A 14,186-nucleotide genomic window follows, 5' to 3' on the forward strand; every position below is an offset into this window, starting at 1 on the left:
AGCCATCACCTTACTTCTGCATTTTCTGCTTTTTCAATGCTTGTGATTCACTTGTGTGATGTTATTCTCCTCCCCCTCAAAATGTGTGGGAGAGAGTTCAACTGCACTACTTGGTTTACAAACTTCTCAACTAGGAAATTAAAGCTTGCATTCATGAAAGTGACACTGGCCAGACGATGTGATTTTGTGGCCATCTCATATTCCTTGTCAGGAAAGTGTTTTGGATTTTAGGGGTGCTCTTTGTGGCAGCTCTTCACAATGCATAAATATCAATATCACCACAGAGACACTCTGACTTTCCTGAAACAACCACACTTTTTTGACCACTCTTTTGCTAAAACCAAAACCACACCAAGGCACAAAACACAAAAGCCCTGGCTCAGCTGTTTTGCTCCCCTTAAGCAAGCAGTTCATTTTGCAGTTTTGTGTGAAGACCCTGCATTAATTCTGAGCAGGCCTTTTGTGAAAGCAGTAGTGGTGGGATGGCACAGGGGTGGGTGGCAGTGCCTCTCACAGAGTGCCCACGTAGGAGGAGTGTCTCCTGCCAAAAATACCAATAAAAACAAACAAAAAGCATATTTTGCTGTCTTTCCAAACATGTTCAGCTGCTGCATCAAGCTATACTGGAGCTCTGTTCACCTCTTGGTGCTTTAAGGAGGGGGTCTTGCTAAGTTTACTACAGCAGCTCGGACTGGACCGGCTCAGCTGCCAATTTGCTTTGCATTTTCCCATTTTGCAAGCTTCCAGTTTACCTTGCAAACTTAAGAGACAGCCCTGTCAATTAATCAACATCTAAAGCTGAACCTGTGGGTTGATTTCTTCAACTGCCTGTTGGGAGAGGAGATAGTTTGTAAGCTGTTTTGGGTTTGCCCAGTGCCTTTTGAAAGGTTTTGGGTTTTTTTCTCACTTCCATGTTTCATGTGCAGAGTAGTCCCCAGCGGGCAGCTGGGACAGGAAGGTCACCATGCACTGCCTGGAGGGATTTCTCCTTCCTCTGTCACTGCGATACCTTGCTGTATGTACACAAACCAGACAGTATTTTCTAAGAGTTGGTTTCGTCTTTCATATGAAGTGAAACGGCCCAAGTAAAGCACCAGGAAGCACGTCCAGAAGTCAGTGCTGTGTCCTTTTCCAGGAAGCTACGATCCCAGGCACATCTACAGGTCTGGGGAGAAACCTAGCTGCACCAAAGCAAGTTGAGCTGAGCAAAGCGTTATGGAGAAGAATAAACGTGCTAGAATCTTATGCCCAAATTCAGTCTAAAATCAGTAAATTATTAGGGGTGACGCAAAGTGAGGAGGGAAATGAAGGGATCTATAACGTTTTGTTTTGCTTCGTTTCCCAATGGACTTTCAAAGGAACAGGAAATACTCCCCAGTCCCCAGACAAAACAGCGTACTTTGGCCAATGATGAATTAAACACCTGGGGTTTGGCCTCAGCTGCTTTTTACCTTTTCTGCAGGTGCACGGGGCGATGAGCATTGGAAGTGCTGCTGTGTGTGGCTCCGAGCCTGCTCCTTCCTGCATCCATGCCAGAGGCGAGGGGATAATATGGATAATATCACCCTGAAGGAGTGGCAGCTGGATCTGGCACAGCAACAGAGAGGGGCTCGGGTGGTTTAGGAACCCCATGATGCAGGGAACACCTGCCCCAAAGACCAGGGCACACAGCAGTAAATGGGGGGGGGTCACAAAACCCCTCTGCTCACCCCACTACCACCAGCCTAGGGCTGGCCTCCCTGCTGTAGCAGGAGCAGAGGAGAGGGTTAAATTATCTTTCAGCTGCCAACTCCTTCTGCTGCAAAGCACGTAATGTCTCCAGAGGGGTTACCTGGATCGCTTGCCTGGGCGCCAAGAGGGTTTCTCCGACTGCTTTCCCTTTGACGACGAGCCTGCTCACACTCTCCACCCCGATGGACACCGGAGGAGGCCTCCAGCGGCGTTCAAAGCAAGGAGGTCCAGGCCAGCCCTCGCTGCCTCAGGAAACCTCCCTCAGGCGGCGAAGCGGCTGCCCAGGCACAGCGGCGGGGAAGGAGCGCGGGCTCTGCCGCCTCTCAGCTACCAGGCCCCGGGGCAGGCGCCCGCTCTGACATTGTCCCGAGGATGTGGTGAGGTAAGGCTTGCCTCTCCCCTTCCCCCCGCCCAAATACGTGTGTCACTGTGTTAATATTTAACCGGTCCCGCAGGAGGAAGTAAGGCACAGTCGATGACACACACACGCTTGTACAGGGAGCGAACTTCATGCCGTCGCAGCCCGAAAAGCTGGGCGGGTGACACTGCCTGACATCTTGACACCGGGAGAATGTGCCACGGCGCTTGGATGCAACATAGGGCATGGCAGAAGAGGGAGAGGATTTATTTTCCCTGTTTTATAACTGCACAAGTGAGTGTGTTGGTGCCCTGTGTCAAGGCTGGGGCTTGTCCTGCCATTACAGAGCTGCAGCAAACATGGTAAAGAGCAGAAGCGCCCACCTGCGGGCTCCACAATGGCTGTGCCCTCACCTGAAGGCACTGTCACCCACAGCTGGGGGTGTCAGGGTCCATCGGCAACCCCCGGCAGAGTGAGGGGCTGAGCCAGGACCAGAGTACAGCAGAGTCATAGAATCACAAAATGTCCTGAGTTGAATGGGACCCACAAGGATCATCGGGTCCATCTCCTGTCCCTGCATATGACAACCCCACAGTTCACACCATGTGTCTGAGGGTGTTGTCCAGTCTCTTCTTGAACACTGTCAGGCTTGGGGCCGTGACACCTCCCTGGGGAGGCTGTTCCAGTGCTCCACCACCCTCTGGGGGAAGAACCTTTTCCTCATGTCCAACCTAAATATCCTCTGGCACATCTTCCTGACATTCCCTCAGTTCTGTCATTGGTCACTAGAGAGAAGAGCTTAGCACCTGCCCCTCCTACTTTTTTCTGTCCCCAGGGCTGGGGACAGGGCTGGATACAAGGTCGTGACATGGTGCCAAGGGGCCCATCCAGAGAGCAGGGCCAGGAGCAGGGGCTGGACAGGGGCTGGCAACCCTGGGGGGCTGACGTGGGGCCCTGGGCCACGGGCAGGGTGAGGGAGCCCCAGGGTCCTGCCAAAGCAGGAGTCAGGCCCTGTGGTGCCCTCACAGCCCTGTTAAAATGAGCCTGTAGAGTGAAGTGCAACTTCATAAGCAGATGGTGAGAAAACTGAATTGGGTTTACATGTTTTAATGGAAAATACAGTTCCCAAGTGTTGGTGGGTTTTAATTATTAGAATAGAATAGAATAGAATAGAATAGAATAGAATAGAATAGAACAGAATCATTTCAGTTGGAAGAGAACCTCAGGATCATTGATTCCAACCATAACCTAACCTAACTCTGACACTAAACTATGTCCCTAAGAACCTCATCTAAACACCTCCTGGGATGGTGACTCCACCACTTCCCTGGGCAGCCTGTTCCAATGGCTGACAAAGGCATATGTTTTCATATACTTTTTTATTTATTTTTCATATTCCTTTCCTTCTTTCAGTTTGTATTTTGGGGATTTTTTTTTTTTAACATTTTGTCAGGAAAATTTTCATTAAGCCGTTTCATTTAATTCTTAAATATTTTGTTTGTTTACTCAGTTAAATCATACCTTTTCCTGCCACTTCAACAGTCATGTGTGTTCACGAGAGCTGCCATGTTGCCTCATGAGAGATGTTCTTGCAAAGGCTGCAGCCTTCATCTTCCTCTGGGAGCTGCATCCTTCACAATATGCCATTGCTGGTCAGTGAGCTGAACTGATGTGACATGAGAGGAAATGGCCTCAGGTTGCACCAGGGAAGGTTTAGATTGGATATTAGGACAAATTTCTTCACTGAAAGGGTTGTCAGGCATTGAACAGGCTGCCCAGAGTAGTGGTTGAGTCACCATCCCTGGAGGTATTTAAAAGACGTGTAGATGAGGCTCTTAGGGACATGGTTTAGTGATGGACTTGACAGTGTTAGGTTAGTGGTTGAACCTGACGATCTTAAAGGTCTTTTCCAACCAAAATAATTCTGTGATTCTATCAGAAGTTTTTTTTTTTTATGATGAGTCCATATGCTGGGAAGTCTTAATTATAAAGAAGGACCACATGACTTTCCTGAACTATTTTTCCTACTAAGCACAGCAACAGTTCTAACAAGTAGAAATTAATGCCACACTGACTCAAAATGAAAAGGTTCAGTTCAGCAAAGGGAAACGAAACATTCTGTTTGCAGAATTTTGATCAATTTCAAAAATTGAATGTCAAAACTTTGTTTTGTTAGAAAAAAATATCACCCCAACTTGTTAAAAAAAAAGGCTATGAAACCTGCAGGAAGTTTTTCTACCAGTTATAATTTATTCTTTCTGCTTCCTTGCTTTTCCAAACCTCTCATTTTTTTAAGTCTAAAATCTCACACATTTGTTCAGCCAACAGCTCCACTTTCATAGCAGTATTCTTGAGATATCTCCTATGTAGTTTGATTTCCATCCAAACAAAGCTAGAGGAAGAAAAGAGAGAACTAATAAGCAGATTCCATCACTGTTTGCCCAACTATGAAAAGTGCAGGAGGTTAAAATGGATTGACTGGATTTTCAGCTTGAATTAATAAAGATAACTCTTTGTAAAAACACTTTGGAGAGGATAATAGATGCTTTTAAAATTCTTTAAAAAACCCTATAATTTGACACTACCAAGACTGTCTCTGTTGCCTTTGTAATTGCTCTTCAGGTAGATTTAAGCTTGTATTAGATCACCCCTTAACCTCTTCTCTGCCTAACTAAAGCCTTATTCCCTCAGTGTCTCCTCACCAGTGTTGTGCTCTAGACCCTTGTCCACTTTATGTCCTGCCACTGTGCTCTCTCTACCTTCTCTACATTGTGCTTCAACTAAGAGCACAAAACCGCACATAGATTTCCAGATGTGTCTGGTAGAGGAGAATAATAGTTTCTCTGAATTTACTGGTAACACTTCTCTAATGTGATCTTCCACATGGTTTGCCATATTTGCGGTGAGAGGGAATTGTTGGCTTGTGTTCACCCTGGCCTTCATTTCATCCATGTCTCTTCATCGAGATCTCTACCCGCTGTCATTTAGGTGGCACCACTGCAGCTTGTACCTTGAGGTCATTGTACCCGGTGTACATAACTTTGTGCTTCTTCGTGCTGGATTTCATGATGGTTCTGTTGACCCAGTCCTCAAGTTTATCAATCAAAGTCCCTTTGGGTGTCATGTAGCTGCACCTGTGCTACAGCTGTTATTATACCACTAGCTAATCACAGGCTGACCATCTATCTCTTTACCACACTGAGGTCTGTCATGGTCTGGAGATTAGCTGTATCCTTAAACACCTACGCACACAGGGATGCATGCACTACTCTGCTGGCCCCCACCACAGGCATTTCATTCCTGTCCCCTCAGTGCAGAGGGGACTGGTTGAAGCCCACAGCAGGAACTGGGTACATTGTGGCCTAGACCATCCACCGTGTTTATCTCCTACTCTGGATCTGACCCCAGTGAGAGTCATCAGGAGAGCATCTGTCACCTCCACCCACACACTAGCTGGCTTGGCTTCATCAGCTGAAATCCTCCTGGGTGAATCTGCTGCACAGTGACTGGATTCAAATGTCCTTTGTTTTCCCTGAGGCTGCTTAGGCAACCAACACATCTATTAATATTTTATTAATTATTTCTCACTGCCCTTGTTAGTTCTTTCTGTACTTTGACTTTTCCTAATGGACCATGATATGGTGGTGAAAACAACCATTGGCATTGGCTAGGGTGCGCGTGGGATAAGACATTACACAGCATGGCAAAGTGTCCAAATCCCCAACCACTGAGAACATCGTGCATGTACAAGACTATCCATGCTCATGAGTGTTCAAAAGATCAGGTCCTAAGTTTACCAGTCTGATGCAAATGGAAAATCATCTTGTGAATCATCATCTTGTATGCCAGGCAGATTCCTACCTCCCACTCCAGTTTCTCTAGACACTTCTTTCAAATTCTTCCTTTTTCTTCTGCCTCTGCGTAGGAGGATTTTTTTACACTTTTTTTTTTTTTTTTTTTTCCTCAGCCCTTCCATACTCTTTTTTGCACACCATCTCATTTCTTCTGTGTGGAGTGTAGACTGTACAAACTACTGGAGAGACCCTTAACATTCTTTGTTCTGGAGTGTGTTAGTCTGAAACATATGTCTGTACAGCTTGCTGTGCATACAAGAAGCTCCAAGTGAAATCATCTATCCAAGAGCTGCTTAGGGAAGCCTATTGTCATTGTCATCATGGCCATAATTTTGTTGTTTATTGTTTTTGTTTTATTCACAGGAGAAGTAGACAAATTGTCATGATTGAAAATGAGGAGTATTTAGACACTCTTCGTTTATAAATTACTTTTAATGAGAGAGAACGTAGCAGGGGAAATTACAAGTCCCTTCACTTCTGTGCTGTATGTTAGCTCGTTTAGCTCATTCTAAGAAAATAAAATCAAAGGATGTAAGCATTAAAATAGCAGAGAGGATTCACTTACAAAAGCAACATTAAAGCTGATTTGAGGTCAGTGCTAGAAACACTAATAAAATTCTTCATTTCCATGTAGAAACTGGCTTGAAAGAGTGGCTTGAACACCACAAAGATTTTGAGAAACGGCTCCCTATTAAAAAATAAATGTTATTTTCTCTGGTAAAGAAACGGAGAACTGAAGCATACAGAAAAGACTAAGGTAGGGGACAAGCTAACTTAGTGACTGCATTAACTGTCTCTATCTTGACACGTACAGGACACTTCCCTCTAGTAGCCAGTCAGGACAAACTGATGCTAAGCCATAACTTCTCCAATTCTGCCTCCTTCTTTTTCCTCCTTCTATGCTCTTACACCTCTCCTCTCCTGTTTGCCAAAATATTTGGTGCTCTGGAAGTCATGTTTCTCATTCAAAACAGATTTTATTTGTGTTAGCTATAGAAGTCAAGTGAGATACACAGATCCCTCTCCTTTTCTCACAAGCTTTCATTTTTAAAATCTTTTCATTTCTCTGTTAATATATTGGAGACTCATCACAACTCTAGGTTTTAATTCACACTTCTCCTTAATCAGTACCTAAATGCACTAGAGGAAAAGCTCCAGAGATAACAGGGCCGTGCCATTTCCTCTTTCCTTTTTTTAGCCATTAAAGATACAAAAGCACATCTAGATGATGCATCACCTATCCTGATACAAGGGTCCAAGGCAGGCAAGGTATGCCACCCTTTGGTTAGGTCTGCCTCATTATTTTGACTACAGAGTAGTCTGAAAGATTGGGTTAGAATGAATGTGTTGTTCTGGACTGCAAAATTTAGCTGAGACAAATCCCACAAAGGAAAGATGTCTCATGTTGATCTAAGGAATCCTGGTTTATGTCCTTCCTGGGAAGACAGGCCACCTTTGTTTTGACCTAAAAAATCATAAAGTGATGCTATCATGAATCTAGGCCTGGGTAAATCCTCAAAAACCTCATAACACCAATATAGCTCATCTGATAATTTTGTTTAGAGTCTTTTCTTCATTGTTCTCTTGCTGGTTATTATAAAGCCATACCTCTGTGAAGTATTGCTGTGGGCCGTTACTGAGGAAAGGTTTGGATGCAATCTTCTTCCAGACTTCCACACACAGGAATTCACAGGATTTAACACTTTATTTGAATTAATATCCCTGCAGTTTTTATTTGGTGTTAATAAATCTATACAACTGGAATGTAGTTCTGCAGTACTTCTTTCATGCCAGTAGTCTTTCTAAACTGCATTCCATGTTTCCCCTTTGACAGGTGTATTTCTCCTTTCCAGGACTGACATCAGTGAAGAATTGTAGCTGATAAAATGAAAATGTGGTAACTCATTAGGTGAAGATAAGCATCATGAAGTCCAGGCAACAGTAAGTAAGTAAGAAAGTTTACCACAGAATAAAAGAAGATGCAGCTTTGGTGCTGTTAAGAGGAGCGTAAATCTAAGAAGGAAATTTTTAGTGTTCTCTAATACATCAGTTCCCCTGGCAACATTTAGCTGTAGAAATATTTTGTCTTTGGTCCAAACAGTTAGCTTAATTGCTTTGGTTATCATTCAGTTTATTCTAAGGAACTTTTCGATGTATGATAGCGTGCCAAGAAAATGTAAACATCGTTCTCTACACTCATTATAATTAGTATTACATTTTTCATTATTGCTTAGGGTCATGATTTTAGACTCCCTCATGAGCTTTATATGCACAGCCAGATTCTTCAAGGAGTTCAGGCAAAGTGCAAATCTCTCCAGGGCTCCTTTAAAACTGGTGCACTCAACGCCTATCAGCCAGTCCACAGTGAGTCCAGTTTTGGAAATGTCAGATGAAGAGTGTACAAACCTAGTCAGTGATACACACACACAAGTTCTGTGCCCAGGGCTCCAAATCCCACAAGACTTCCCTGATAATGCCAGGAAAACTACCATGAGAGTATGAAATTTTACCCATTTTCTTTCATTCCTGATGTTTTTGCAAGGTTGCCAATTATGAGAAAAGCTAACGCTTACATCTCTGAAAATAGAATACTAATGAATATTCCCTAAGTGACCTGCAGGCATGATCCAAACCGACACTGCAATGATGAGAGAGCAGATTATTACCATAAAAATAGGCATTATATTGGAAGACCGGTGTCTGTTTTGCATTTTCATAAAATACATCCTTATGACTGACATCTTACTCCTTCCTTTGGGCATTCAGTTAAGATCACCAAGTAGAAATTGCAGGGGTTTTTTCTTAGAAATAAAAGTCTCCTCTGCACAATGCCTGTGATATTGAGTCTGTGACTGAAAGCTGCCCTTTTACAGTAAAAGAGCATAATTCCCTGGCAGAGATTATTTCAGGTATTCAATTTCTCTTTATGTGGCAGAGTAATGGAAGTGCTCGTGATCACTGCTGCATTTTGGCTTTCTCTTATAAAGGAGCAGTAAACTTTATTTTTATATCCTGCCATTTCCTTTGCAACACTTGTATAAAAAATAAGGTTCGCTAATAGCTTAGGGAACTGGTGAATGCTGAAAGATCTCAAGAATGTAGTAAAGACTAATACGTTTATAGGATAAAGTTTCAAGTCTCCTCCTGTATCCCGTGCAGCACTTTCCTCAGCAGAGCTGGAGAAGGCAGCACTGTGCAGTTACAGTGGCCTCTGGCAGCAAACAGCCTGCCACTTGAGTTACACCTGCAAGGCATGCAGGGCTTGGCCTCAGCGTAAGGGGTTCCCCAAAATGGGCTGGGGGGGTGGTGAGCACGGAAGTGCACCTCATACCATCGCACTCAGCACCGAGATCTCCCCATCAGCAGCGAGCGCTGCTATTCTTCCTCTTCCTCACCCCCACATGAATGACTTGCATTCTTGCTCCCCCTCCTGCCTCATGGCTCAGCTCTTGCTTCTTTTTAATTCCCTTGTTGACCCTTTACTAGCAGAAGCACATGTAAAAGCTGCAGGTGCCTTTATGTACTGGAGTCAAACATTTACTTACAACTCCTGTTCCAGCAATAACAATTAAATTAAACATGAAGGGACTAGAGCTGCCTGGAAGATCTACAAGCTGGAGGAGTAAATCACACCACATAACTAATTTATGACATTCTACGCCTACAGCTGTATGCTGACGGTTTGTAACGGCGGCTGTGATTTCTAAATGCTTTTGGTGACGGAAGAATAGGAAGCTGATTATATAGGATTTTATCCCTGCACACAAAGTCATAAACTAAATGAGGTCAGGTTAGGTCAGCAGCTGAATGCAAAGGGTGTTGTGCACACGCTTCAGTGGAGAGATTCTGAGGAGGGACTTGGATTTTTTTCTTCTCACAAAAATAATGGATTTTTTGAATTTGTGAAACATAAGAAAACAACAAGGTTGTTTCTCAACCATTGAAATTGTCCAATTATATTTTTCAGTGAAAATACACTTGAATAAACTTCTTAGGAGGATAGCCTTAAAACTGATGTGTTTCTAGGCTTTGAAAAAGGTCTCTGTTTCCTCAGCCAGAACACACAAATTCAAGGCTCTATTTCCAGGTGGCATCTCCTATGTACTATGTATATCCAAGTTTTGCCACTCAGCTACTTTCCTCTACCTAGTGTGATAATATTTGTAGATACTTCTGGAAATATATTGGTGGAATGAACTAATGAATCTAAGTCCAGCTGCAAACAACCCAGCAAAATACACCAGAAAGATAAGCCAGGAAAAAAAAAAAAAGAAAGAAACAAAAGATAAAGGTGGTAAGGGAGACCTTTTCCTAATTACAGTTGGCTATGGTGACATAGGCAAAACCACTTCTATAAGCTGTGGTTAAAATTGCCTTTAATCAACTCCCTTGTTATGGCTTTAACAATCTTGCACTTGACACTCTTGTCATTTGGAAAAAGAAAAATAAACAAAACATTCTGAATTCATATCACATCCTGTTCATAAATTTTTCTTTTAAGGTGCCTTTGACTTAAAGGTATACCATGTCTAGACTGTTAATGGCAAGAGTGGCTAATGTAGCAGGATTGCGTGCTTAATACTTAGGAAAGCACTCCCATTCCTGCTCTCTTTCTCTTTTATGGGGTTTATGCATTTGCCTTAGAAAGAGAAACCAACCAGCCAAATTAGGATGTATGTAGTAAGGCATGTTAGAGAATGGGAGAAAATTCAACAGATTCAGATTCAAAAAGGCCAGGTGCCAGGTGCTGCACTTGGGTCACAACAACACCAGGCAGTGCTACAGGCTTGGGGAAGAGTGGTTGGAAAGCTGCTTGATGGAAATGGACCCGGAGGTGTTGGCGGAACATGAGCCAGCAGTGTGCTCAGGTGGCCAAAAAGTCCAACAACATCCTGGCTTGTATCAGGAATAGTGTGGCCAGCAGGACTAGGGAAGTGATTGTGCCACTGTACTCGGCACTGGTGAGACTGCACCTTGAATCCTGTGTTCAGTTTTGGGCCCCTCACTACAGGAAAGACATTGAGGTGCTGGAGAGAGTTCAGAAACGGGCAGCAGACCTCTGAAGAGTCTGGAGCACAAGTCTGATGAGGAGCAGCTGAGGGAACTGGGGCTGTTTGGCCTGGAGAAAAGCAGGCTGAGGGGAGACCTTATCACTCTCTACAACTACCTGAAAGGAGGTTGTATCACGAACGGTTTTGGTCTCTTCTCCCAAGTAACAAACAACAGGACAAGAGGAAATGGCCTCAGGTTGCACCAGCGAAGGTTCAGGTTGGATATTAGGATAGATTTCTTCATGGAAAGGGTTGTCAGGCTTTGGAACAGGCTGCCCAGGGAAGTGGTGGAGTCACCATCCCTGGAGGTGTTTGAAAGATGTGTAGACGTGACACTTAGGGACCTGATTTAGGGGTGTATTTGCAGTGTTAGATTTACCATTGGACTCGATCTTAAAGGTCTTTTCTAACCAAAGTGATTCTATTATTCTATTAATTTTAACTGGAAAAAAGAGCAAGCCTCCTAACTGCACTACATCCCAAAATGTTAATACATTCACAACCAAAAAGATAAGTGAACACAAAAAACTGTGGTAACAAAAGACTTTACTAAAATATCATACATTGAATAGCTAGCTCAACATTCTCATTCTCATGTTCTATGCAAATAATGCAAACATTGTCACACATTTTATATTAACATTATATAGTAACCCGCACAAATCCAAGAAGAGCAGCATTCCTGTCAGATTCATTACAGACAGTTAGCCCTTGTGTTCCATTCGGCTTTTATGTAAGGCAAATGTTTCATTACAAAAATCTACTCCATATTCTCGAAAATGCTTGGAAGGGTTATACATGCTCAATAATACTGAATCAGATAAGATTGTGATCGAATGCTTCAAGGATATTTTTGAAAATCCTACCCTAAACTAAGAATATGTTAGTTGATGAGTTAGAGTTGTGAAAAATGCATTCATTTTTCTGTATTCAAAAACTGATCTAGTGTTGGAAGAAACAGAGAATGCTGAAATGCATATATCTAAGCAACTCTAAGACACTATGAGTTCTGCTGATTTTTTACACTCCTTTCTACTAAACGAGAAGAAACGGAGTAACTTTTCAGAGTAACTTTCCAAAGCTATTCATAAAAAACTGATTTAGTGATCATCTGACTCAGAAAGCCTAAAAATGTTAGGATAGTGCAGTATTTCTACAGATAAACTGTCCCAAAATTACCTAAATTATTTTATCAGCCTATATAAAATTTAAAAATAAGTATATATACACGGCAGTATTGTGTTTACAGTTATATTTCTGGTCTTTCATAGGAAAATGCACATAATTTTGCAAAAGGCCCCTAAGACTCTTTGATTGAGTTAAACTCCATGATCTGAGGCCTAAAATTCAAAAGCTAATTTCATTTAGCTGATACATATAAACTGACTAGCATAGTGGTTTTATTTAAATAAATGAATTTGCCTTACATGCAATCATCTACTTTTCTTAAATCACCTTTTCCAGCAGGATGACCTTATAATTTAAATAATTAATTATTAAAAGCATCCTACTGAATGGAGAGAATTATGAAATCAATTTCTTATTTATGCGAATACAAAGAAAGTCGTATGTTGAGGAAAATAATCTGCAGCAACATAAACATTCACTTGAGAAGCTGATATGCAAAAAGGAGAGGAACAGGCTATCCAAACCCATAACATTTCAACCTGTACTAATTTGTTCCTCATCAGAGATTTAGCAGTGATAAGATAAATGCTTCAGATAAGCAGGCTATTAGTTGCTTAAGAACATGTATTCAGGGGGGACAAAATATTTTAAATGAAGGAATAAAGAGACCAGCATCTTGCAGACGTCACTTGAAATTACAAATAGACTCCCTGGAAACAGTATCCAGAATGGGATGGTTTCTTAAAACATACCCGAGGACCTTTTTCTTAATGGCATGGTAGCTATGGATTCTGTCCCAAAAATACAGGGGTAGCATCTGCAAATGTGATCAAGAGAGAATAGCACTACCTTCCCAGCTAGTAGCTGTATTCAGATAATTAGGAACACTCCTGAACTAAAATAAAAGCCACAGTCAAGAAGTCTAGCAGGACCTGGCCCTCAAGGGTAATGTTTTTATAATGACACAAAACCACAAACTGCTCAGGTAAGACATATTTTAATGCCATTCACAGGCAGCCATCATTCAGGGAAGCAACTCAAAGTACTGTCTCCTACTGGGAGACTTTACCCTTTGGTCACCAAGTTAGCCTGACAGACCAGCAGCCACGCCATCCCAGGAGCTTGGTGCCACCATACTTCTTGGATCTCAACACCTAGTGGAGGTGAACAAGTCAGCACACCCATATGTAAATGAACAGCTGTTCTGCTGAGACACAGGCTCCCTGGGACTGCACGGTTGGACTGGTCCTGCCAGCTGGGACACGGGTGGCACCAGGCACAGAGGTGGAAGTGAGACCCAGGAGGGACTGAAGGATTATCTCACTGAGAACAAGAAGAAGTCAGAATAAACTTGAGGCTGCACTGTGCTGTCCCAGGTCACAGACCCTCTAATTCACAAGAAAGAAAGGGAGTTAGGAGAAGCTAGGAAGCATTCCTTTCTGCTCGACATTTTTCCATAAATGAAAGCAATAGCCAACTTGCATCTTGAGTACAATAGCAATGAATGACAAAAAGACATTTCTGCAGGTTGCATGGAAAGAATAATGGTCAAAATGCTGTTGCTAGGCTTTATCAATCTGACCCATCACACCTACCGAAGGCAGCAGCAAAAACAGATGTGCTACAGCAGGGCTTTGAGTCCAAGGGTAGATCTACCTGCAAAGCTGGGATGGGAGGTGGGGAGATGTTGTCCAACCCAGACCTGAGCTGCCCACCCTCTGGCACAGGGTACGCACTAGGGAAAGGTGAACACCTCCTTGGTCACCCATCCGACCACCTGGCTAGTCACATCCCTCCAAACACCATCTACACAGCTATTTCCTGAATGGGAAACTTAAAATAAAGAAGATTATTCTTCTATCAAAGAAATGTACTTTATTTCTTTCATCATAAGTTGTCAAAAATAAGTGCGTGAGTTCAGTTTACTCTACATCAGAAGGAAAAAAATAATATGTTATTACTGTTATTTAAAATTTTTCAGGATGAGGCAGTATTTCTGCTGAAGATATTTATCCTGCTCTTCAGACACAGGCAAGTAAAAAGAGACACTCAGACAGTCCTCAC

Source organism: Nesoenas mayeri (genome assembly GCF_963082525.1).
Source record: "Nesoenas mayeri genome assembly, chromosome: 1".
Taxonomy (NCBI): domain Eukaryota; kingdom Metazoa; phylum Chordata; class Aves; order Columbiformes; family Columbidae; genus Nesoenas; species Nesoenas mayeri.